The 24443-nt window shown below is 44.0% G+C and overlaps 1 pseudogene; it reads left to right on the forward strand.

Moving 5' to 3' along the window:
• Positions 1–624: 624 nt before the first annotated feature.
• LOC132658883 (testis-specific Y-encoded protein 3-like) overlaps positions 625–24443 on the forward strand; it is a 109728-nt pseudogene continuing 85909 nt past the window's right edge.

Below are 24443 nucleotides of genomic sequence, written 5' to 3' on the forward strand. Positions count from 1 at the left end.
TCCTGCTACCATACTAGGAGTGCGTGGTGGTGCAGGGTTCTGTGCTTGTGGGTCTCCCTTTCCTTGCTCATTGGCTGTGGGGAAGTAACCTATTCTTCAGTTCAGTTCAGTTCAGTTCAGTCACTCAGTCGTGTCCGACTCTTTGCAACCCCATGAATCACAGCACGCCAGGCCTCTCTGTCCATCACCAACTCCTGGAGTTCACTCAGACTCATGTTCATCTAGTCAATGATGCCATCCAGCCATCTAATCCTCTGTCGTCCCCTTCTTCTCCTGCCCCTAATCCCTCCCAGCATCAAAGTCAACTCTTGACTTGAGGTGAGTCAACTCTTCCAAAGAGTCAACTCTTCCCATGAGGTGACCAAAGTACTGGAGCTTCAGCTTTAGCATCATTACTTCCAAAGAAATTCCAGGGCTCATCTCCTTTAGAATGGACTGATTGGATCTCCTTGCAGTCCAAGGGACTCTCAAGAGTCTTCTCCAACACCACAGTTCAAAAGCATCAATTTTTCAGAGCTCAGCCTTAGTACCACGTAAACTGTGGGTGGGGGGTGGGCTTTGCTGGCCATCTGCTGTGCTCTCGTGTCCAGCTTGTTTGCAGCTCGGGGCTACGGTGAGAACAGAATGGAGAGTGAGACGGGTCCAGAGGAAGGCGGCAGCACCCCAGGATCCTGGATCTTAGTTGTGAGCCTGGGTCTTCATGAGGGAGGGGCCCTGGGGCCTACCAGTCTGGAAGGGGTGGCAGAGGAGATGGAGGCCCCAGGTGATGGACCAGACGAGGAGTCCGCCCTCTTCTGGGTGGAGGCAGTGGAGGAAGGTGTGGCCCTGGAGAAGGGAGAGGTGGCGGGAATTGGGCAGGAGTTCCAGCTGCTGGTGTTAGACATCATGGAGGAGGTAGAGGTGGTGGTGTATGAGGAGCAGGAGCAGGTGTCTTTGGAGGAACAGGGCCAGGAACATCCAAGGCCCAGAGCCCCAAGTGACCGGCCTGCACTGGAGGTGCTGGTGGCCCTGCAGCTGGAGTTGGATCCCATTAATAAGAAAGCCCAAAGGGCCCGTGCTCACCCGAAACATAAGAACTGTCAGAGGCTGAAGCTGCATCTACAAGGAAGCACCGTCATCCAGGGAATCCCTGGCTTCTGGGTCGAAGTTGTATCCCTTGGTGTGGTGCTTGTGAATTTTTTTTTTAACATGGTCTATTGCAGGAGCAGGTTACAGATCTGGCAGTTCTGGTACAAAATTTACCTTTTGAGATGATGGGTAATGGTTTCTGTCCTGCATATCTGTCTCTATTAGGTGTGATGTCCTTGCTGTTGCATACTTATATTAGGTGTGATGTCCTTACTCTTTAGGCTAGCTTTGTCCTTCCAGCACTTTTCCCTCTAACATCTAGAGGCTCCTTGACCTACAGCAGTTTATGAACCACCCCAAATGTCAGTTATGATGAGCAACCAAGATGCAGACATGATTCACTTCATGACCGACTTGAAGGTCAGGCAGGGGACACTGATGATTGTGGAAGGGAGGTGACTGGGGAGGGAGGAGAGCATGGTTTATCCATGAAAACAGGAAAGGACAGCTCTTTTGTAAACAGATTTCACACCCAGGCAACCACCCACCCCCTGACACTTTGTCCTGGCAGGTGGAGGAATTCAGGCATCCCACTCATCACTGCAAGATCACTTTGTCCTTTCAGAGGAATAGATACTTCAAGAATGAAATGACTGTTAAGGAGTATCTGATTAGTGTCACTGGTAAGAGTCAGCTCCCTGGATTTGGATGGTTGGGGGAGAAAAGTGGAGGTTGAATTGGAAAGCGATTTAGGTCTTTCTCCCATACACCTTTTCCTGCACGATACTGAGCATCTCATTCCACTCCAGTTGAGTGGTACCAGGGGTTTGAACGTAAAGTATACAGCTGCAGGCAACACAACAGCAGTGTTAACTTCTTCAACTTGTTCTTTGATCAAAACATCACAGGATCTGACTGGATTGCTGACTTGGGGTCCCATGTGGCCACTGGGCCAGAACTGGTGATTTATGTTGGAGCTGTTGGTGGTCCATGGCAGGGCTCATGGTCTGGCCATCCCTGTGCTGACCTTGCTCATTTCCCTGGCAGATCATCATAAAGGATCTGTGGCCCAATCCTTTGCAGTACTATGTGAAGAGGAAGGCTATACCACGAGAGGTACTGGGAGGACAAGAGGTGAGGTGTGCCCAGGGGCTGAGCACTGGCACAAATGTTGTCCAGGAACTTGGGTCATGTATTTCTCTTGTGGATAAAGTGAGACTCCATGGAACAGAGTGACACAAGGGCATGAGGGAATCAGCAACAGACAGCAAGGGTAGAGAACTGTAGTGAAAATCAGGTTCTAACTAGAGAAGCTTGAGATAGATGAAGTGGCCTGTCCAGGCCAAAGTCACTCCAATTTACATCTAAGTCAGTTGCACATCTCTGAACTGTCATTCCATGGCCAATAGGTCCACCCTCAGGCTCCTCTTAAACTGGGGCCCACCTCATGAAGTCTCCTTTCCAAAAAGGTCTGTGAGTCTCCTTTGTACAAGTCTGTTCCCCCACTGACCCATCATTTGATTCCATTTTGATCATCACACTTGTTCTTCTTTTTTTAAATTTTCTTTTACATCTTTTTCACCTGGTACCCTCTTTCTGAGAATACTGACCACTGTGCAGGATTATGGAGAATAATCTTTTATTTATTTTAACTGAAGGATAATTGGTTTACAATGCCATGACAGGTTTTGCACTACATTGGCCAGCATTAATCACCCATAGTTATATGCGTATCCCCACAAATGCTAAACCCACCACCCACCGCCCTCCCCTTCTTGTCTTTCTGGGTTGTGCCACAACATGATTTTGGTTGCCTTGCTACATGCATCAGACTTGTACTGGTCATCTGTTTTACATGAGGTAACGTAAATGTTTTAGAGATATTTTCTCAAACTAACTCACCATCACCATCTCCCCCTGAGACCAAAGTCTGTTCTTTATATGTCTGTGTCTTATTTGCTGCCCTGCATGTTGGATGTTCAGTACCACCTACAAGGTCCTCAATTCCATATATTTGTATGAACATACAGTGTTTGTTCTTCTCTTTCTGACTTACTACACTCAGTATAATAGGCTCCACGTTCATTCCATCTCATTAGAACTGGCCTCGATGCGTTCCTTTTTAGAGCTCAGTAACATATCATTGTGTATCTGTACACCGACTTCCTTACCCCTTCATCTACCAATGGACATATAGGTAGCTTCCATGTCCTAGCTACTGTAAATAGTTCTATGGTGAAGACTGGGACAGGTCTTTTTTAGTATGTGCTTAGAGAAAATGTATAAGTTCACAGACTCTCTCCTCTGGAAACTAACTTGAAAGATTAAAGCTGTCTTTAATATTTTCAGAGAGGGTAGGTTTACATATCTGTTTCTGTCTTTGTTTGGAAAGGAACCCCTTTCCCCCCGATTTTGAGGAACGTGTGATGGAGTGTCCCCCTTTACCTGAAATAGAAAACCTAAGAAGCTGCTTCACATGAAGATCAGTGGCCAGCATAGTTCTCTTGGATTGGAAAGCAATGTAGAGTGTTCTGGTGGTGAAACAGATCAACAGGGAGACACAAATAAACCTGAAATAATTTTGAAAGCTAAATAAGAAGCATCTAGCATGTGTCTGCATATTTTTGGGCAGGTCCTCAGAACAAACACTTCAGCTGCATGTAGGATTCTCAGTTTACCACGTGGGAATTACCAGTCCATGGAGATTTGTAGAGGGGGTTAAGTCATGTGTTGGGGTTGTGTCAGGGGACACAGTTCTTCCTCTGGGGTGGTGGTTGGGGAGGATGGAGAAGGAAGATGAGGGGCTCATCAACTGTGTGTCTGGCATTTTTACAAGGGAAATGTGGATGTTCATGGAAACGGTCTGGTGAACAATGGCCAGAGATTGAAAGAATGGAATGCAATTTTGTTGGAAGGTGGTGCCCCAGGTATCTTCTCTGTTGCATATCATCAGACTTTAAGAGTACAGAACAAGGAGAAAGCCTTAACATTCAACTCAGTATGAACCTAGAAGGCCATACATATAAGAGTGTGTATATGAGTGCATGGTCAGCTTTGCTGAGATCCATTTCTTAGAGCTAGATTTCCTGGTAACATTTTAGGGGGGAGGAAATAAGGTATATGGAAGGAGGCTGTGGCCTAGGGAGAAAGTCAGGGGTGGGAAGGCCTTGAGAATATTAGTTTCTGACAAAAATTACTAGGGGAAAGATAAATTGCCAGGAAACTGATAAACAAAGGAAAACACATCCCGTCATAGATGTTTGAGCTCATGTGAACTTTGTTATTTTTTTTTTCCCAGGAACTCACTTTAGGTACAAAGTGTGCAGGGGCAGAAGTGAGGGGCCAACCTACCCAGCCATGTGCTCTCTGTCCCGTGCTGCTGCTGCTACTGCTGCTATGTCTCAGTGGTTAATATCTCTTTTTCCAGGAAGGCTTAGCCTCTTTGCCCAAGGCCCTCTATCTGGCCAAGATGTAGAAATAACATTTTTATCATGAACCCTCTGGTGACAGTGTGTCTTTGTTGCTGAATGGCTCAGCAAAGAATATTTTCAACCACGACGGACCTGTCCTTTATCTAGGGCTCTGTCGCTACTCTGTTCGAGGGCCAATGGGAACTCCTGGAGTATAAGGAGCTCACTGAGGGACTGGTCAGCACTTAGGGTGGTCCTTCTGAAGTAGATGACTGCTTTCCAGAATTGCATCCACCTCTGGATTGGGCAAAGGACAGACTGGCACAAATGGGGTAGGGAGAGTTCAACATCTGTCCCTCCAGTGTTGGCCTCTCATCCCAGATACCACGGTTCCAATGTGGACATGCCTGAGGGCGATGACCCACATGAAGTTCTGTCCTGCGTGAAGTTCTCACTCTACAACTTTTCTCCCTGAAGCAGCATCTCTTTGGAGGACAAAGGATAAATTTTGAACGTGAAAGTTCATGGTTTATGGATTTCCCTTCTAGATACCCTGAATGAGATCTCCTGCAGCTTTTCCATTTGAACATCTATACTCCAGTTTGCTCCTTCTACAGAGAAGCATCTACAGCTCTAGAAGGCAAGGCTTGGTTTTCTCTGGGTGATTTCTGAACAACCAGCCCAGGAGACACTGGAAACATGTTTTCTTACTTTCTTAGTCTATAAACTTCAAGGAACCCTCTAGGCCCTTTCAGGCTGGTACCTGTCCTTCTCAGCGCTAGTTCAAAACAAAACAAAGCCGAAACTATGGTGTAATAACTCTGCAGTAGGTGCGAGATGGCATATTAGGGCATGGCTTTCAGGATCCTAGACTGGACTCATTATAGGGACTGCACAGCATTTATCTACATTAAAAAGTTTTAGCAAGGCATTGCAAATAAGACAAAAAAAAAGTTTAGGACAGCGTCCCCCAATGCCTAATATTTCCTACCAGTGCTTCAGGACCGGGGGTGGTGGCTTTAGCTCTAACCTGTCCTGGAGTGCAGAGTGCAGAGATAGCCATGAATCAGTTAGTAAACTGAACTGTGGATGGTTGGCTTGATGGTCACTATCTGGAAACTTGCCATGACTTGTGTCCCAGTCTCTTGAGGGCTTTCACTTGGGCCCTAAAGTCTAGGTGCTATTAGATTTGAGTGCACACTTGGATATGTTGTTTAAGGTTTTCTTCCACTGAATATCAATGCATGTGAAACTTTGCAGATTAGTGATGAATTCATGAGCATTCTGGCTCAATCACCCTGAGCTGCATTTGCTTCCTGTTCCCTGGATGTGTTCATGTTTTCTCTGTATAGAATGAAGCCTGGATGTCTCCATTGTGTTTGCCCATGAACATGAGTTGATGTTTCTTCCTGTGGATCTGTGTATGCCTCCTGTCTTCTTTCATGATGCACACATGCTTTGCCATTATGCACAGCCCTGCTGCCATAGCTGTCTGAGTTCTTGCACATCCCTATTCAACATACATGCATTGTGTTGCTCGTATTCACTCATTTTTTTAAAAGTTTGTTTATCATTGTTAGATTGCATAGGAATTCCTGAGTCAAGTGCTTCCAACATCTTGAATTTTGACTTTTTAAAAAGAGTTCCATGATATTTGTGCATAGCAATTAATGTTTACAACAGGAATAGTTAACAGTGACCCACATGTGGAAACAAGAATACCCATACAGTTACACTAATGCCTGATGGGCAAGAATATTACTTGCCGAAGTGAAAATATTGATTAGTATCACAGAGGGTGAAGATATTGCAGTAATGCATCTGTCAGGAAATTTTTTATGTGTCAGGAAAGATTTGACTGGTTAAGTGTTCTATAAACACTACAGAAGGATTGAAATACATTGACTTTTACCCCTACAAATGTATTCTTACATTGATCATTAAACTGACATTACCCATGCAGAATTGCTTCATGATTGTCAGTAAATCGTCACCCAGGTGAGAGGAATTGGGTCTTGCCTTTCTGTAAAGAGAAAGTTGTTAAGGAATTCTTGTCCCAGGGAAAAGGCATGCATGATCAATTTCAAGTTCAAAGTCCCCTGCTATTTCTGTGTTGTTTCTGGAAGGAAAGCACAGGGAATGGAATCACACCAACCTGATTGGCACTGTGAACCAGTCCAAGGTGATGGAAGTAGAGAACACAGGCATATGTCACTCAACTGTCCACAGTGAGGACTTCGAACCCTGCTAACCTCTTTGCATGTAAATCACCCTTATGAACAAATCCCATTCACCTTCCAGGATATATCATAGAAGTAGAAGAGGGCACTGACTTGATCAGGTAGCAAGTGAAAATATTAACTTGGCCAAAAAACAGGGGTGTGCCGGGAGCCAGCATGGGAGATCCCACCCATGACAAGGTCATGTGGAGAGGCCTGATGGGCAAGACGAGTCAGGTATCAAGGGGTCCTCTGTCTGAGCATCTACCCCGAAACCAAAATCTGTCTGTTTACTGTCTGCTATACTGTACTCTTCTGACATTACCACCTTTTCTCTGGAAAGAGTTAATTCAGAGCTCCAGTTAACAGTCTCCTGTATGTAAAAAGAATGTCTTGGCTTGAAACCCCTTTGATGGCTTTCTAACTTATCTGACAGGTCTGTTTTACAACGTGTGGATTGTTTTCAGGCCCCAACCGTGAGAGGCACAAAGCTTAAAACATCTTCAAGATATAGAGCCTTTTGGAGCTAAGAATTACTTTGGTGAAGAGTTTGTTGAGTTAATGTTTGCCACCAGGCCTCCATATCCTTCATCTTTTAGGCAGCTGGGGGGATATTAATCAATGTAAACATGATGCAGAAATAGGAATATAGTAGTTTTGATGTTAGCAATACTAGATTTTTGAGTTAATTAATTTTCTCTTTGTTATAAATCACTGTACTCCACTCTCTTGTTATAAAATGTTGTATCCTTGCTATGTAAGAATGTCACTTTCTTTAGTGCTTTCTGAGAGTGGCACCAGACTTTGGGAAGAACAACATTTTTAAGACAAATAAGTCTTCTGGTTGACAAACCTTTATCAGGAAAGGGCCATAAAATGTTAATTGGCCTTCTGGCCAGGAGATGATATAAATCACCTAAGACTTTTGTATACAACTAGGTATGCAGAGATAAAGCCTGGTCTTGATAAGAGTCAGGGCGGTTGACACTGCATAATTTTGTGTTATCCATTGATTTCTATGTATAATCAAAAGTATAAAAAGCCTTCTGAACAATAAAGGATGGACCAGTTTCTCGGACTAGTCTCTCGAACTAGTTTCTTGGAAATCTGGCTCCCCCCATGTCTCTCTCTCTCTCTTCCTCTCCCTCCCTCTCCTTTTGTGGCTGAATTCCCATTTGGAGTGAGGAGGCTCGCCATGTCTACTTACTTTCCCTGGCTTCTAAGATCCGTGAGAGAAGGAGCCCAAGGTGGGGCACCCTCTGCTATTCAAACAGGCACCTGTGGCCCAGCGTAGATGGTGCATATCTCTTGCCCTGAGATTTTATTAGTTCTCCATGTGAACCAAATTATTCAGCCTCTTTTCTCCACTAAATTTTCCGACTACACTATTTCTTCCTAATCTCTCTTTATATTTCTAATTAAATAAATAAGTTTTTCCTTGCTTACTCTGTCTTCCCTTTGAATTACCCTGGATCCACTGGGGCAGGACCCCAGCAGGGGTGCATACCCAAATCCATAATACTGGACAAGTAAACCAATGTTTCCCCATGTGTGCAAGTTTTGTTTCAGAATTGTGTGTGTGTGTTGCATGCACACACGTGCAAGGGAAAAAATGCGCGTGTGAGCTCTCTGAACTGGCCTGGCTGGGAGATGGAAGAATGGACACTGAACACATGAAAGAGCTTGTGTAAGGTACAAAGATCTTGGGGCAGCTGAAGCACTGACATCCTGGCAAATGGCGAGGGATCTCACCAATGGAGCAAGCTGTACGTGTTAACAGGCATGTAAGTGTAAACATGGATCCCTGAGCAGAAAGGTGAGGCAGGCAAAAGCACCCGGGGGAAATCCAGGAGGATGCCAAGGATCAGAGAAAGAGAATGGGCCAGATTCCCAGGCACAGAAGAGGGGTTATGCACAGCTCCTAAGACACCTGGCTTTTGTTTTGAATGAAGTTATCCATATTGCATCTTTTATGCAGAGCACAAAATATTATCTATTGTCTGGTGGGTCAGCTGCTATAGCATCTGTCTGCAATGCGGGAGACCTGGGTTTGGTCCATCCCCTCAAAAGTCCACTCCCTCCAGTATCCTGGCCTGGAGAATTGCACTGATTGTATAGTCTATGGGGTCACAAAGAGTCGGACACAACTGAGCAACTCCACTTCACTTCACTTTAGTTGTTTTTTGTTTGTTTTGTATTTGAAACATTTGCAATGTATTTTTAATATTAAGACAACAGAGAATTATTAAACATTTGCTAGCAGTTATACGCACTTTAAACAACATGTTCAAGGCATTCCGGTTTCTGAGTGCTCACACGAAGTCTTAGATTTAGGATCAGAAAACTTTTCAAGTTATTTTATACACATTTCTTATCCTATTTTTCAGCTTTTCTTGGAAGTTTGAAATGGTGTTTCTTTGCAGCCCAAGTTTATCTGTTTACATATCAATGGTGGAGTTTTGAAACTGTTTTTGAATCTCAGAATAATTTCAAATATTTCCATTTTATGTTAAAATCTACTTAGATTTCTCTGTCTCTCTCTCTTTTCTTTTTTTACTTTATTTTGCTTTACAATAATGTATTGGTTTTGCCATACATCAACATGAATCTGCCACGGGTGTACATGAGTTCCCAATCCTGAACCCCCTTCCCACCTCCTGCCCCATACCATCTCTCTGGGACATCCCAGTGTACCAGCCCCAAGTATCCTGAATCCTGCATCAAACCTAGACTGGCGATTCATTTCTTACATGATATTATACATATTTCAATGCCATTCTCCCAAATCTCCCACCCTCTCCCTCTCCCTCAGAGTCCAAAAGTCTATCCTATACATCTGTGTCTCTTTTGCTGTCTTGCATACAGGGTTATCGTTACCATATTTCTAAATTCCATATATATGTGTTAGTATATTCTTTGGTGTTTTTCTTTCTGCCTTACTTCACTCTGTATAATCGGCTCTAGTTTCATCCACATCATTAGAACTGATTCAGATGTATTCTTTTTAATGGCTGAGTAATACTCCCTTGTGCATATGTATCACAGCTTTCTTATCCATTCGTCGGCTGATGGACATCTAGGTTGCTTCCATGTCCTGCCTGTTATAAACAGTGCTACAATGAACACTGGGGCACACGTGTCTCTTTCAATTCTGGTTTCCTCGGCGTGTATGCCTAGCAGTGGGATTTCTGGGTCATAAGGCAGTTCTATTTCCAGTTTTTTAAGGAATCTTCACACTGTTCTCCATAGCGGCTGTACTAGTTTGCATTCCCACCAACAGTGTAAGCAGTTTCCCTTTTCTCCACACCCTCTCCAGCATTTATTGTTTGTAGACTTTTGGATCGCAGCCATTCTGACTGGTGTGAATGGCACAAAGACAGAAATATAGATCAATGGAACAAAATAGAAAGCCCAGAGATAAATCCGCCCACCTATGTGTAAGGTCGGATCCCGGAAGCCATGATGGGCCACGCCTTCCCTCCTCCACCAGTGAGGGAAGTCCCTAAGGAAGAAGCCTTCCAGATCCTGGGGACCAGTGACAGCACAGCTCGCCAGCTAAAGCCGCCCCTCCTCAGCCATGTAGAAGGACCTATCAGCCCGTGACACCTTGGCTGAACAACCTATTCAAATCCCCATCCATTAACCTGATCATCCCTCACAACAAACTTATATAAGCCGCTTGTAACCTGGCCCAGGCACTGACTTCCTCAACCTGCCTCATTTACATCTAGGAATCCAGCCCGGTAGTGCTTCATCATTAAAAAGCTTGTTAGTTTTTTTTTTTTTTTTGGTGTCCTGGTCGTCTTTTACCCAACATTATGGACACCTTATCTTCACTTTAGTTTATAAAGAGGCATCTCTGTCAGCTCTACCTCCTCCTGGCTCACTAAGGGAGGGTGACCTAGACTAGGAGACTCTAGTTCTTGAAGAAGAACGAGTGACTGTGAAAAATTATAGGGGTGTGATTTTTGACTATTGTCATGATATGGGGGTCACTACACATGGGGGAGAAGGCAATGGCACCCCACTCCAGTGTTCTTGCCTGGAAAACCCCATGGACAGAGGAGCCTGGTAGGCTGCAGTCCATGGGGTGGCTGAGAGTCGGATATGACTGAGCAATTTCATTTTCACTGTCATGCATTGGAGAAGGAAATGGCAACCCACTCCAGTGTTCTTGCCTGGAGAATCCCAGGGATGGCACAGTCTGGTGGGCTGATGTCTATGGGCTCGCACAGAGTCTGACACGACTGAAGTGACTTAGCAGCACACATGGGGGAGGGGGCCTGCTTCATCTCATACCTTAGGCTTGAATGATTTTCAAATGTTCTGTCAGATAGTTAAGTAACTACAAACCTATTCATAATAACCTGAGTGGAGACCCTTATCTGCACATTGTCACATAAATTTAATAAAAGTTTTCCAGGGGTGGAATTATTGTGTAAACTGGAGAAGTCTATATTTCGTTTTATTCAGAGGCTAACCATGGGTTGTTTTGCAGTTTGGGCAATCACATGGTGACCACAGTACCTCGGTGGTCTTTGTGAGTGGCTGAGGCTGCACACTTGTGTCCTCCTGCAGTTAGCCAGGATGAATCCTCAGTGATGGCACATTTGGGTGCAAGGCTGTGTGCTCAAACATTTACCTACTGGAGCACGTGCTACTGTGAATATAAATACATGTGTGCTCAGTCGTGTCCTACTCTTTGTTACCCTATAGACCCAACACTTCTCTGTCCATGGGATTCTCCAGCCAAGAATACCAGAGTGGGTTGCCATGGCCTCCTTCAGGGGAGCTTCCTGACCCAGGGACTGAACCTGTGAATCTTACATCTCATGCATTAGCATGTGGATTCTTTAGCACTACCGGCACCGAGGGACCCTTGAGTAAAAATGAACTTTTCTTATTTCTTAAAAAAAAAAATCTGGACCATTTCTTTTTTCTTACTGTTGTTATTTTTATTGTCTTACTCATTTTTTGCAACATAGTTTTATTTTTTATAAATGTATTTATTTTAGTTGGGGGATAATTACTTTATGGTATTATAGTGGTTTTGCCATACATTGACAGGAATCAGCCATTGGTGTACATGTCTTCCCCATCCCGAACCCTATCACACCTCCCTCCCCATCCCATCTCTCTGAGTCATCCCAGTGCACCAGCCGCAAGCACCCTGTCTCATGCATGGAACCTGGACTGGCTGTCTGTTTCACATATGATAATATACATGCTATTTTCATGTGCTGTTCTCACAAACCAACCCACCCTTGCATTCTCCCAGAGTGAAAAAGATTGTTCCATACATCTGTGTCTCTTCTGCTGTCTTGCATATAGGGTTACCATTACTACCATTCTAAATCCCATATATATGCATTAGTATACTGTATTGATGTTTTTCTTTCTGGCTTACTTCACTCTGTTTAGTAGGCTCCAGTTTCATCCACCTCATTAGAGCTGATTCAAATGTATACTTTTTAATGGCTGCATAATAGTCGACTGTGTATATGTACCCCAGCTTTCTTATGCATTCGTCTGCTGATGGACATCAAGGTTGCTTCCATTTTTGAGCTCTTTATTGAATTCGTTATCATATTACTCCTGATTTACGTTTTGGTCTTGAGACACGTGGGATCTTAGCATCCTGTGGAGAGAAGCTGCATCCCCTGCATTGAAAGGCGAAGTCTTAATCACTGGACCACCAGGGAATTCACTCCCTATTTCTTTTTGTGTTCCTAGATGTTGATATCCAGGACAGTTTTTTTTTTTTTCTGACTGAAGATTTTCCTGGGGAAGGACATTTTGCTTTTAAGGAGGTTTTGTTATCCATTAGTATTTCATTTCAGGATAGTAAATGATCATTTCAAAACATCTGCTACACCACCCTAAGAAACCCCCTTTAACATGAGAAGGCAAGTGAATAGTAGTGACAGCTTCATGGACTCCTCTGTCATCTTCCAGGTGGGAATGAGAGGGCATGTAGGGGGGTGCCCATGACCAGAGTCCTAAGCAGGTTCTCAACCTAACTTTGATAGAAGCAAAGTTTATTTTGTTCACTGTCACATACTCAGGGCAGAGGTTCTTCTCAATTAGATCTGTACATGGAAAAGGGGCTCAAGACTCCCCCTCCCATCCCAACAGAGGGCTTCAGGTAGGCTCACCAGAGACCAGCTCTTGACCTGGCACACCAGTTCTGGATTCATGAGGTTCACACCAGTTTGGTCAGATAATGTTGTATCCCCCCTATTAGTCAGTTCACTCGCTCAGTAGTGTCTGACTCTTTGAGACTCCATGGAGAGTAGCACGTCAGGCTTCCCTGTCCATCACCAAATCCTGGAAGTTGCTCAAATGCATGTCCATTGAGTCAGTGACACCATCCAACCATCTCATCTTCTGTCATCCTCTTCTCTTCCTGCCTTCAATCTTTGCCAGCACCAGAGTCCTTTCCAATGAGTCACTTCTTCCCATCAGGTGGCCTAGGTATCCAGGCTTCAGCATCATTCCTTCTAATGAATATCCAGGACTGATTTCCTTTAGAATGGACTGGTTGGATCTCCTTGCTGTCCTTGAGACTCTCAAGAGTCCTCTTCAGCACCATGGTTCAAAAGCATCAATTCTTTAGCACTCAGCTTTTCTCAAGGTCACCCTTATAGCTCTTATTAATGTTGTCTCCTCTAAATTGAATGTATGTCATGCCGTGCGGCATGTGGGATCTCAGTTCCCCAACCAGGGATCAAACCTGTGTCCCTGCACTGGGGCCAGTATTGAGGACAACCAGATAATGAATTCTCTCTAAATCAATTCATTTTTAAAGTTAAAGGAATCCGCTTTAAAAAGAGGTGCTTGGACTAAAAGTTGGAGTCCCTCTGAAGGCCCCAGGCACCTCCATAGCTGAACTGCCCCCACCCACCCTGCCCTTTGCTTTGTGCATCCCTGTGGGCACTTTGGCTCTCCACAGGAGCTCCAGCCTTGGGAACTTTGAACTCCTTGGTTCCTCTCCCAAAATTCCCTCCCTCTGGTGCTCAGTTGGCTTACTTCTTCTCCTCCCACCTTTGTTCTGCTGTCACCTTGAAACCAGGCAGATCTTGATGGTGATCAAGCCTGCCCACCCCTAGAGCCTGCTCTGTTCTCCATTCTCCACTTTATTTTCCCCCAAAGCTCTGGCGGTCACCTGACACACTTGATACACATAGGTGCTGACTGCTTGTCCCCAGGCTGTCCACAGCTGAGTGAGGGGTGAGACGGCCTGTGTGTTTTGCTCACTGCCTGTGCACAGCAATTGTGTAAGAGAGGCCAGCACACAGTAGGTGCTTAGCTAATGGAGCTCACACTCCACGTGGAGGGTCGGTGATGATGCCATGTGCCTCAAAGGTAACTCTGTTGGCAGGATAATGCCTTGGAGGAGGAATATGGAGAGCTGGGGGAGGGACATGCAGGCAGGCCTGACTAGCTGGAACGTGGGAGTGTGAGCTGGGAGGGAATCCATCCTCTGGAGTGAGGCTGAGGCTGGAAAAGGATGAGTCCAAAGAGCTGGGCAAGAGGGGGAGCCTTCCAGGATGCTGGGATGATATATGCAAAGCTTTCTAGCTTTCCCTCTCAGGAACCCCTTCCTCAGGACCCTCCATCTTCTCGTGGCTTTCATTCACTGAGACCCTAAACTTTTTTGCATTTCCTTAGAACCTGTTTCTGTGGCAAGAAGGGGAAAAACAGGTTCCTCAAATTAAACTCTGGGACATTAACAATCCAGTTCCAAGCTCGCTGGGTGGGGCAGGGGTAAGGGGGGTTGGCAGGCTCTCTGGGATGGTGCAGACAGGTCCAGACCTAGGACTTTACCAGCTCCTTATTTTCCAAGAATAGAGCTGTGGCCATCATAAAACCCCCTGCAATGAGAAGCCCTTGCCTCACAACTCCAGAGTTGTGACCATGACTACACTTAATCTGTGTCACATCAGTCATTTCCAGCCTTCTCTTAAAAAGTCCTTTTTTAACGTACCAGACAGTGACCTAAGTCTGATATAAGTAGGCTACTTGGGTGGGGTTGCTTTTGGAGTGTTGACCTTTAAGAAAGTCACTTCTTTTTGAGAATACAGGTGATTATATACTCTCAAAGTTTTAGGACAAATACAATTTTCCTTGGCCTTTCCTCCCCCTGCTCCTGAGTAAACTATCAGTATGTTTTAGAAATTAAAATGTTTTAGTGTCTAAATTAAAACCACCCAAGACTGTGTCAAGCCTGGAATGTTTTTAGATTGCATACTTCTGTTTTTGTTGTTGTTTTCTTGTTTGTTTTAATTTGAAAAATAGCTTCAGTGGGACTCTATGAGAGCAGTAACATAAGTACAAAACCAGCTATTTGCTTCTGCAAGATGAGAGAGAGAAAGGACATTTTTGTGGTTGACATTTGCACAAGGAGCTATCCGGCTAGCTAATCAATAAGGACAGTATATTTTTTATTCACATGGCAGAAAAGAGAGGCACTAAAGTTGCTTTTGCATGTTAGATCTTGCCTGTGGGCTCTCTGTCTTTTGGAAGGGCCAAGCTCAAAGCCACTTCTGTCTCTGCAAGGGGAAGGGACAGTGGCTGTGACTAATATCCAAAAGCTTGTCCTAAGCAAGGATTGGGGCTCCTCACTCTAGGTAGAGATCTTCTCCCAGCCCCATTCTGTGTTCCTGCCTAGGACATTGGCTGAATTCTTCCCCAGAGGAGCCAGAGGGCCAGTCAGTTGTGACTAAGACACTCCCACCCCCAGGCAGAAAAATCAGCCTGTCAGCACACTTTTTCTTTCTCACTCCTTGGTTGTCATGGACCCACAGTTAACTGAAACTTTCCCCTAGAATAGTCAAGAACTCCTGTTTTTTCTGGGTAACAGAAATCTAAAAATGACAGGCATGGAGTCATGCAGCAGAAGCATGCTGGGCCCTAAAAGAGGTGTTGTCATTAAGGGCTTCCTTGGTGGCTCAGATAGTAAAGGATGCGCGTGCAGTCCTGGAGGCCCAGGTTTCTTTCCTGGGTCGGGAAGATCCCCTGGGAAGGAAATGGCAACCCACTCCAGCATGCTTGCCTAGGAAATCCCATGGACAGAGGAGCCTGGTGGGCTACAGTCCATGAGGTTGCAAAATAGTTGGACATGACTGAGTGACTTCACTTTCACTGCTTTTTAAAAGTGTGTGATGATGTGTCAAGGCATATCATCTGAGGTCAAGGATGCTGACTTGCACCTGTGTGTTTTGTGTGAACATGAGAGGATCCTCTCTGGAGGTGCATGTTCATCTCTCCAGTTCCTGGGGCCCCTGCAGTCAGAGCTGGCCCCCTTCCCTTCTCAGATGAATCCTCATGTGGCCACCCCCTCTCCACTGCTCAGTATTTCTGGCCCTAATCTGCAATCTGGCCAGCCCTTCTCAATGCCTGTCCTCACTCACCAAAACTCTGCCTATCCCTGGGCATGTCTTGACTAAAACTGTTCTCGAAATTTTCCCAGCTGTCTGTTGAAATCCTGCCGTCCACACTCATAGCCAAGTTCTTTCAGTAGATACATTCCGAAAGACAGGTTTATTCAAACTCTAGTCACTCATATTCATTTTTGTTTTCTCATTCCCAACCGGCTGGTACAATTACTGTCTTAAAATATGTTTAATCTGAAGCAGCAGCTATTTAAAGAAAAATTAATTTCAATTTTGGGCTTAAACTTGACTGCAAGGTAAAACAGTATTTTGTGCTCTGCATAAAAGATGCACGATAGATAACTGCAGTCAAAACAAAAGCAATGCTTCTAAATTCTCCATAAATACCATTGTGCTGGGGATGGTTCTATCCTTGGTGTGGAGTTCCCTTGAGTGTTGTGTGTCAAGGTGCCAGGCCGTGCTGAGACTATCCTGGAAGGAATTAGAAGAGATGAAAGACCATACTCTCCATTCTCGATGATTCATTGTTATTCAGTGCTTTGGCCATTGGGAGGCTGTCTGATTCCTGTAGGTTTCCTGGCCAAAGAAAGTGTTCCTGTTAATGTCCAGATGGACTTTGGCTAAGTCTTTCTCAAATTGCTTAGTGAACTCTAACTTTGTAAAACAAGGTACTTGCAAGATTCTGTTCGTCCACTGGGTCGTCGACTAGCAGGTGAGAAACTCCAGGCCAGGGACTGGGTCATGTTGGCCTCAGTCACCCAGAGGCCTCGGCAAGTAATTCAAATGTGAGCAAGCACATAACCCAAGAAGGCTGATGTTTTAAGCTAGAACATGCTGCAGAATTGGCCTACACATATAAAGTGAGAATGTGGTCCTTGGCATGGTATCCTGGGATGGTGACCTAGAACTTACTTGCCTGGAGACCCTGTAGGTCAGCCTGAGTCTCGTCTACTTTCTGTTTTTTTTTTTCATGTGTTGGCTTCAGTTGTAGGTAAAGCTCCACCATCAATAACAGTGGGCAGCCAGTCTCCCGCTGAAATGCTGGTCCTCAACCGCTCATCATCCCAAACTCCCAGGGCTGGGGTCACAGCCACCACCGTCACCACCTGCACGGCCGCCATCACTACCGCCAGCACCATGGGAAACCCAGTGAAAAAGCAGAGGCCGCTTTTGCCGAAGGAGACTGCCCCGGCCATGCAGCAGGTTGTGTTTAACTCATCAGGGAAGTTTCAAACGCCCTCCTGAGAGTGGCACATGCAGAAGATGCAGTGTCTGCAGCAGCAGCAGCAGAGCCAGCAGCAGCCTCAGTCTTCCCAGGGGACGAGATATCAGGACAGACAGGCTGTGAAAGGCACCGAGCCTCCCCGCTCTGTTCTGCACGGCACCCAGTCCTTCTTTGCCACATGGACAGGAGAAAAATCGTTCTTGGTTTCTTTCTTTAGTTCCTGTGGTTGTCCGCCCACTGTATCCTGGAGGCCTGACACGTATCATTTGGTATTATTTTAAAAAATTATTTTCCAGCCTTGTTTTGAACTTTTCTTTTTTCCTGTTCATTGCATAAACAGTATGTACATGTCTTCTTAGAACGGGGTGAAATGGATGTCTAGACAACAAAAATCTGTTGTCTTTATTGACTTTCTATTTCATTCTCCACCCTTTCTCAAAAGTATTGTTAACCATAAGGTCTTTTTCTAATTCATATATGCATATATATTTATCTACGTATATATATATATATATATATATATATATATATATATATATATATATATATGACTTCATACAGGTTAGGTTTTTTTTTTTTCTATTTGAAAACATCAAAATGGTAAATTCCTTGCCTTTTTCTCCCCCCACCTTTCAGCATGTTTTGGAGGTCAATCCATGTTAGTGCATATATCTCTCCCTTTTTCCTTTGCACTGGTGTACAATATCCCACAGTTTATTTAATAAAGTATTTGCCTACAGATAGACATTTAGGTTGCTTCCATTTTTTACCAGTTGTAACCAGCCCTGCAATGAATACCTTTGTATCAGTTTCCTTGTGCATGCCCATGAACCCCTAGGCACAATTTTTGAAAGAGTACAGTATGAAAAGTGGATGGTAAAGGATACCTTAATAACTAGGGATTAGCACCCACCAGCCAATGCAAGAAGAGCAAGCATCAAACCATTGCCAAAGTGCAGAATGACAGCTTCCAGCTGGAGTCTCTTTCTGGGCTGATGAAAGCCAAACAAAGTGCTCATCTCATGGGGACTAGTTTGTATGGCTCTCATGAGGACTGGTACTGGTCTTGTTTCATGGAGAAACCTGCACTGAGATCCTTCATTATTGGGCTCTTGGATTGAAACTCTCACATACTGAGTGCACCATCAGGAGGAGAACTGGTAAGGGTTGCAGCAGGTTGTGAAATGAAAGAGTAGCCAGATATTGAACTGGCCCCCAGTGAAACTCTTCAAAGACTGGGGTGGAAGAAGATCACAGGATTGGACACGGAGTATGGGAGTACAGCCGGATTGATCCTGATGTCAAAAATATTGCTAGGCCAGAACCAGGTCTGAGATCTTTCAGGCCAGGATGGGGAGTTGCAGGCTGCTGAATTACAGCCCTTAAGTATAATGAGCTTCCAGGGGAACTTGGGAGCTGGCAAAAAGGAGCTCATTGATGATATGGTTCCTAATTCCCAGATTGTCCTGTTAAATATAAACAAAACTGACCAGAACTGGTTGAAGTAGTTAGGATAGATTTTAATCTGCTATTTACTATTGCAGTAGGGTAAAACGTCCTGCATGAACTGAAGTCAATTTCAGTGTGTACACAGGGGACTGGGGTTTTAAAAGGAGATTAGGGAATACGGAGGGCGAATCATGGGAATTCTATAGAGTCAGAAAACGACAATTTTACACAAAGTGGGAAGGGGGAGTTGGTCCATGTGAAATATCTGAGGTTGCTAACTCAGTTACCTCTTAAAGGTAGGCTTCTGCCCTCTCATAGAGACAGGGCAAAGGGCCCTATCCTTAGGTATTGATGGGAGCAAATAGGCAATTCTATTGGCAGCCTTGAGTTTTCTTAGGTGGGACTTTAAACAGGTGCGGGTCATCCTAGGGATGCAGCCTTGAGCTACTGGAAACTGTATTAGTCCTTAAAGACCTACGTGGAGGCCTTGCTGAGAAAGGGCTCCTTGGAACTATGCTTAGGCTTGGCCAATGGGAGAATCATTGTCTGTTGAAAGCAGGGAAACTTGAGAGTGTGGATTGGCCCCTGCTCCCACCACAGCTTCGAGCTGGGACAGCCTTCCTCAGGCAGTGGGGTGACCAAGAACCATTTGCTTTCACAGCTGTCCAGCAGAAAGGGATCACACAGAACCCATCCACCTCCACCATCACCCTGGTGACCAGCTCCTAGTCGTCGCCCTTCGTCACCAGCTCAGGGTCCACGAGCACCCTTGCATCTTCATTCAGTCCTGCCCATCACCACCGCTTCCTCTGATGTGGCTGCAGACACTACCAAATACACTAGCCAGGTGAGTGTCAGTGGTGGGATAGTGGAGGGCCAGCCTTGGATCTCTCCAGGAATTAAAGGAGACCAGGAAGTGGTGGAGTCACTCCCTGACTTGCCTGTCCTCATGGCATGGTCCTTGTTAGGGATGGGGCAGGCAGCCTTGCCTGCTCTGTGTTCACTTGTGGGAAAACTCTCCATTTAGGTTCTGTCTACTGTCTTTTAAAATTTATTTTATTGAAGTATAAGTGATATACAATATATTAATTTCTGCTGTAAAAGAAAATGATTCAGTTATATACACATACACTTTTTCATATTCCTTTCCATTATGGTTTATCACAGGATACTGATTGTAGTTCCCTGTGCTATTAAAGAGGAGCTTGTTGTTTATTCTATGTATAATAGTTAGCATCTGCTAATCTCAGATTCCCAATATGTTCTATCTGCCCACACCCCAGCCCTCCTCTCCACCTCTCTAATTTGCCAAGTGCTTTTTTGCTCACCATTGAGCCTGGGCAAGTAAAGTTGCAGATCTCTTTGCTGTCACGTGAGAGTGCTCTGGAGTGATATGCAGGTTCATATCGCAGAGCTGAGGGACTGAAAAGCACCACCAGAATTGCAGGTCTCTGGGGAGTCCCTTCTGCTCCCTGCTGGGACCTAGAACAGTAATTGCTACATAGTTGTAGAATGAAAGCAGGTTGCTGCCTTATGTCTCAGTGGGCTTCTTATCAACAACTTTAAAAAAAATGTGTACAATTTTTAAAGCCTTTTTTGAATTTGTTGTAATATTGCTTTATTTCCCTTCTTTTAAAACGTTTTGTTTTTTTTTTTTGACTACAAGGCATGTGGAATCTTATCTCCCTGACTAGGGAATCAAAGCCGTACCCCTCACATTGAAAGGCAAGGTCTCAACCACTGGACTTTCAGGGACATCCTCACACCCACTTTATAGATGAGCACACTGAGATCTGGCCAGGTCAAACAGCTTGTCCAGGGTCACATAATCCATGGATGCCTAATTGACATTTGAATGGTAGCAGCCAGGATCTAGAATACCCTCTTGACCTGGCTTTGAGCTCACTTGTGAATTCACACCAGGCCTGCTGACCACAACTCTCAGGTGTCCAGAGACTGATTGTTCTTACATGTGGCTTTTTATTTTTTATTTATTTATTTTTTTGATTTTAAAAAACTTTAATTAAAAGTTTTTTTTTTAACTTTTATGTTTTTTTTTCTTTTTTTTTTTTTTAGTTTTTTATTTTTTAAATTTTAAAAACTTTAATTCTTACATGCATTCCCAAACATGAACCCCCCTCCCACCTCCCTCCCCATAACATCTTTCTGGGTCATCCCCATGCACCAGCCCCAAGCATGCTGCATCCTGCGTCAGACATAGACTGGCGATTCAATTCACATGATAGTATACATGTTAGAATGTCATTCTCCCAAATCATCCCACCCTCTCCCTCTCCCTCTGAGTCCAAAAGTCCGTTATACACATCTGTGTCTCTTTCCCTGTCTTGCATACAGAGTCGTCATTGCCATCTTCCTAAATTCCATATATATGTGTTAGTATACTGTATTGGTGTTTTTCTTTCTGGCTTACTTCACTCTGTATAATCGGCTCCAGTTTCATCCATCTCATCAGAACTGATTCAAATGAATTCTTTTTAACCGCTGAGTAATACTCCATTGTGTATATGTACCACAGCTTTCTTATCCATTCATCTGCTGATGGACATCTAGGTTGTTTCCATGTCCTGGCTATTATAAACAGTGCTGCGATGAACATTGGGGTACATGTGTCTCTTTCAATTCTGGTTTCCTCGGTGTGTATGCCCAGCAGTGGGATTGCTGGGTCATAAGGGAGTTCTATTTGCAATTTTTTAAGGAATCTCCACACTGTTCTCCATAGTGGCTGTACTAGTTTGCATTCCCACCAACAGTGTAGGAGGGTTCCCTTTTCTCCACACCCTCTCCAGCATTTATTGCTTGCAGATTTTTGGATCGCAGCCATTCTGACTGGTGTGAAGTGGTACCTCATTGTGGTTTTGATTTGCATTTCTCTAATAATGAGTGATGTTGAGCATCTTTTCATGTGTTTGTTAGCCATCCGTATGTCTTCTTTGGAGAAATGTCTATTTAGTTCTTTGGCCCATTTTTTGATAGGGTCGTTTATTTTTCTGGAGTTGAGCTGCAGAAGTTGCTTGTATATTTTTGAGATGAGTTGTTTGTCAGTTGCTTCATTTGCTATTATTTTCTCCCATTCAGAAGGCTGTCTTTTCACCTTGCTTATATTTTCCTTTGTTGTGCAGAAGCTTTTAATTTTAATTAGATCCCATTTGTTTATTTTTGCTTTTATTTCCAGAATTCTGGGAGGTGGATCATAGAGGATCCTGCTGTGATTTATGTCTCAGAGTGTTTTGCCTATGTTCTCCTCTAGGAGTTTTATAGTTTCTGGTCTTACATTTAGATCTTTAATCCATTTTGAGTTTATTTTTGTGTGCTGTGTTAGAAAGTGATCTAGTTTCATTCTTTTACAAGTGGTTGACCAGTTTTCCCAGCACCACTTGTTAAAGAGATTGTCTTTACTCCATTGTATATTCTTGCCTCCTTTGTCAAAGACAAGGTGTCCATATGTGTGTGGATTTATCTCTGGGCTTTCTATTTTGTTCCATTGATCTATATGTCTGTCTTTGTGCCAGTACCATACTGTCTTGATGACTGTGGCTTTGTAGTAGAGCCTGAAGTCAGGCAAGTTGATTCCTCCAGTTCCATTCTTCTTTCTCAAGATTGCTTTGGCTATTCGAGGTTTTTTGTATTTCCATACAAATCTTGAAATTATTTGTTCTAGTTCTGTGAAAAATGTGACTATCATAAGAGACTACTATCAGCAGTTGTATGCCAATAAAATGGACAACGTGGAAGAAATGGACAAATTCTTAGAAAAGTACAATTTTCCAAAACTGAACCAGGAAGAAATAGAAAATCTTAACAGACCCATCACAAGCACGGAAATTGATACTGTAATCAGAAATCTTCCAGCAAATAAAAGCCCAGGTCCAGATGGCTTCACGGCTGAATTCTACCAAAAATTTCGAGAAGAGCTAACACCTATCCTCCTCAAACTCTTCCAGAAAATTGCAGAGGAAGGTAAACTTCCAAACTCATTCTATGAGGCCACCATCACCCTAATACCAAAACCTGACAAAGATGTCACAAAAAAAGAAAACTACAGGCCAATATCACTGATGAACATAGATGCAAAAATCCTCAACAAAATTCTAGCAATCAGAATCCAACAACACATTAAAAAGATCATACACCATGACCAAGTGGGCTTTATCCCAGGGATGCAAGGATTCTTCAATATCCACAAATCAATCAATGTAATTCACCACATTAACAAATTGAAAAATAAAAACCATATGATTATCTCAATAGATGCAGAGAAGGCCTTTGACAAAATTCAACATCCATTTATGATAAAAACTCTCCAGAAAGCAGGAATAGAAGGAACATACCTCAACATAATAAAAGCTATCTATGACAAACCCACAGCAAACATTATCCTCAATGGTGAAAAATTGAAAGCATTTCCCCTAAAGTCAGGAACAAGACAAGGGTGTCCACTTTCACCGCTACTATTCAACATAGTTCTGGAAGTTTTGGCCACAGCAATCAGAGCAGAAAAAGAAATAAAAGGAATCCAAATTGGAAAAGAAGAAGTAAAACTCTCACTGTTTGCAGATGACATGATCCTCTACATGGAAAACCCTAAAGACTCCACCAGAAAATTACTAGAGCTCATCAATGAATATAGTAAAGTCGCAGGATATAAAATCAACACACAGAAATCCCTTGCATTCCTATACACGAATAATGAGAAAGTAGAAAAAGAAATTAAGGAAACAATTCCATTCACCATTGCAACAAAAAGAATAAAATACTTAGGAATATATCTACCTAAAGAAACTAAAGACCTATATATAGAAAACTATAAAACATGTGGCTTTTTAAAGCAACTCCGCTGAAGTGTCAGTGTGGCTCAAGAGATAAAATCCAAGTCTTGGGCTTATGTCTCTTATTTAGTAAATCTGTCCCCCCCCATTTTGAATAAAAGAAGAATTTTTATCAAATCTCTGAGTTTCAGAACCGGAAGTGTTCAACTATTAGGTGCGGTCACACCTCAAGTGTTTTGGAATTGCCTCTGGAGCAGCTGGTGACTCCATGTGCTCAGGGATCCACACAGCTGACACAGAGTTCATGGTTACCTCAGTTACAGAGGTGCTCACCTTGGATCCAAAGTGCAAGCCATGGGCAGGGGTGGGATTTGGGGGGAGGGGTGGGGGAGGGACGTGCTTACACCAGCCTCACAGATGTGCACCTTTTGCAGAGTCCATCCCTAAAGTTGTGCCTTAGGCTTGAGCAGTGTCAGGAATGCAGCCATGCTCTGAGCAAGAAGCAAAGCACTTTCCTTGGTTTGCTGTCTGTGCCCCCCACCGCAGCCCCATGCCAAACTACCCTACGGTGTGAGCTCTTGTCCTTTCCAACCCCACCCTCCACCCACCTGCCCTGGCCTGAGGCTTAGAGCAGACTTCTGAGTGGCTAAGGTTGTGCACATGGGGATTCACTTCCCACAGGAACACAGCTCCTCCCAGACACACACACACACACACACACACACACACAGATAGATGACACAAGTACACACATGTACACACATGCATGCAATGCACAGAGACACAAATGCAAACAAATGCAAACAAGTGTTTCAGCGACTGAAGACCCAGCGGTTTGCATGAAATACATAGGTGTCTTTATTTCTCACAGGAAAATGTTCATTCTGATT

This window comes from Ovis aries, chromosome Y, assembly GCF_016772045.2.
Source record: "Ovis aries strain OAR_USU_Benz2616 breed Rambouillet chromosome Y, ARS-UI_Ramb_v3.0, whole genome shotgun sequence".
NCBI lineage: Eukaryota > Metazoa > Chordata > Mammalia > Artiodactyla > Bovidae > Ovis > Ovis aries.